Source organism: Mus caroli, unplaced genomic scaffold (genome assembly GCF_978045245.1).
Source record: "Mus caroli unplaced genomic scaffold, Mus_caroli_1 scaffold_5, whole genome shotgun sequence".
Classification (NCBI taxonomy): Eukaryota; Metazoa; Chordata; class Mammalia; order Rodentia; family Muridae; genus Mus; species Mus caroli.
In genome coordinates, this window is record NW_028227260.1 from 20906124 (window position 1) to 20908654 (window position 2531).

Here is a 2531-nt window from a genome sequence, read left to right on the forward strand (position 1 = left end):
TACTCTTATTGTTCCAGTTAAAACTTTAAGGCCATTGAATAAGAGTGGAGAAAGTGAAAATGATTTTTTTCACATGAGCTTTTACTATGTACTTGTTATTATTACATGCCGATGTGCCTTCTATTTCTAGTTTCTCCTGGGCTTTGAAAAAAAAATCATAAATGGGTGTTGGACTTGGTCAAAAAAGTCTTTTCTGCATATACTGAGATGCATCATATGAGTTCCATCGTTGGGTCTACTTATGTGACATATTATATTTATTAATTGCCATATGTTAAACCATCACTGTATCACTGGAACAAAGTGAACTTGGTCATTGTGAATGATCATTTTGATGTATTCTTGGATTCTGTTTGCAATTATTTTACTGAAAAAAATATTTTTGTATCTGTGGTCACCAGAGATTGTTCTATAATTTTCTTTTTTTCTTTCTTGTGTCTTTATCTGATTTTAGTATGAGAGTAATGATGACTTTGAGACTGTGGTGGCATTCCTTCCCTTTCTATTTTATGGACTAGTTTAAGAAGCATTAAGGTTAGTTCCTTAAAGGACATAAAACCTGGAATTATCTTACTTGAGAGATTAATTGAGTTTTTGTTTTTGCAGAATTTGGTTCTGTCCTTCCACCATGTGGGTCCCGGAGAGCTAACTCAGGTTCTCAGGCTTGGTGGCAAGCATTTTCCTTGGTGAGCCATCTTGCTGGCCCACTTTCTGATTTTTTTTTTTTCACAAAAGCTGTTTTTATTTGAGTCAAGGAGAAGTCTGACCCAAAGGATTACAGTTCTAAGCACTCAGACTTAAGTGTTAGTGGCACAACTTGGGCTATAAATCTTGCTTCTCTTTGGTTGGAAAGGGTACTCGTGTTAAAGTCCTCCAGGTGGGTAAGAAGAAAGACCAAGAAAGGCTGGAAGAAATACCTCGGCTACTGGTACTGCCCTCCAGATTCTATGTCAAACTAACAAACTCTCACCATCTGGTCTGGAAGGTGCCACCCAGTGCAGAGGGACACAGGACACAGGACACTTGCAAGAGCAGAGGAGGCAGAAAGAGCAGGTGCACATCACTTAGGGAGGAACAGGGATCTTCCACAGCTTCAGACTTCTGCATGGAAGGGGTCATCCTTGTGTTTGGCACAGCTCACCAAGGTGCACACCCTCCAGTTCCTGTTGCAGCTGAGTAGAATGGTCATGTCCTTGCTGCTCAGCTCAAACCTTAAAGTTCTCAGCAATATGAGCTGGTGTCACAGACTTGGGGATCACTACCAAGCTCTTTTGAATGGGGAACCAGATCAGCACCTGGGCTGTAGTTTTATTGTACTTGGCTGCAATTGCCTTGATTCTGGGATCCTCCAGGAGAGAAGGGTCTTCAGGATTGGCCCAGGGCCTGTCAGGAGAACCAAGAGGACTGCATGCAGTCACCATGATGCCTTTGCTTCTCCTGAGTTAGGTATGGGTGACACTCGATCTGGTTAACTGCAGGGTTATATTTTAAGCCAGGTTTGTTCAAGATCCTCTCAATCTGAAAAGGGTTGAAGTTGGAGACACCAATTGCATTTACCAAACCTTCATCCACTAGTTGTTCCAAAGCCGTCCACGTGTCCACAAAATCGGTGTCACTAGGACTCACCTTTCCTGAGGCATCCAGTGGGAAATAGTCGGGCCCAGGCTTGAAGCCCATGGGCCAGTGAATTAGGCAGATCCATCTAGTCCAGCTGCAGCTTGCTCAGTGTCTTCTGGCAGGCTCCCTTCACCATGCTCTTGTGGAACGTGCACTACAGCTCGCTGACCATGAAGATATCCTGGCGCTTCACCACCTGCTCCTTGAGCTTCTCCTGGAGGGCCACTCCCACCTCCTTCTCATTCTGGCGCACCTGGGCACAGTCAATGTGGCCATACCCCATGTCAATAGCAACCTTCACAGCCTCAGTCACCGGGCCAGGAGGGGACTTCCAGGTGCCCAGGCCCAGAGTGGGCATCTTGGTGCCGTTGTTGAGTTCCAGATGGCTAGCCATGATTGCTGCACGTTATACACCCGGCAAAAGTGCCCACTTTCTGAATTTTGATAGTCATCTTTTCAAAAATCTATGACACTTTATGCTATGGTTTTATTGAATATTTTACATCATTAGCCCAGAGTCCTTCTCTGTCTTCTATCTTCATGATCAATAAATTTTATGTTTTAATGGAGTCCCATAGATATATGTTGTATTCAAATGTTCATGTTGTTTTATCTATGTCTATGTCTGAATCTATTTTGTTTTCCACCTCTGAAAGTCTGTAATGCATTTGACATTGGCGAACCTTTCTATTAAGTCCTTCTATTTGGATTAAGGAGCTTTTCATTTCTAAAATTTCAACTTAGTGGGTTTCTTTTTCCAGTATGTCTATCTTTCTGTTGATTTCCTCTTTTGTATCTTGCATTGGCTTTCTCATTTCACCCGACTGTTTCTCTGTATTCTGTGTGGTTTCATGCAGAAAATTATTTATGTCCTCTTTGATTTTGTTAAAAATTTCTTTAAATTATTCTTTAGA

The 2531-nt window shown here is 42.2% G+C and overlaps 1 pseudogene; it reads right to left on the reverse strand.

The window, feature by feature from the left end:
* Positions 1-1093: 1093 nt before the first annotated feature.
* On the reverse strand, positions 1094-2014 carry LOC110286982 (aldo-keto reductase family 1 member B1 pseudogene; annotated as a pseudogene).
* Positions 2015-2531: the final 517 nt, after the last annotated feature.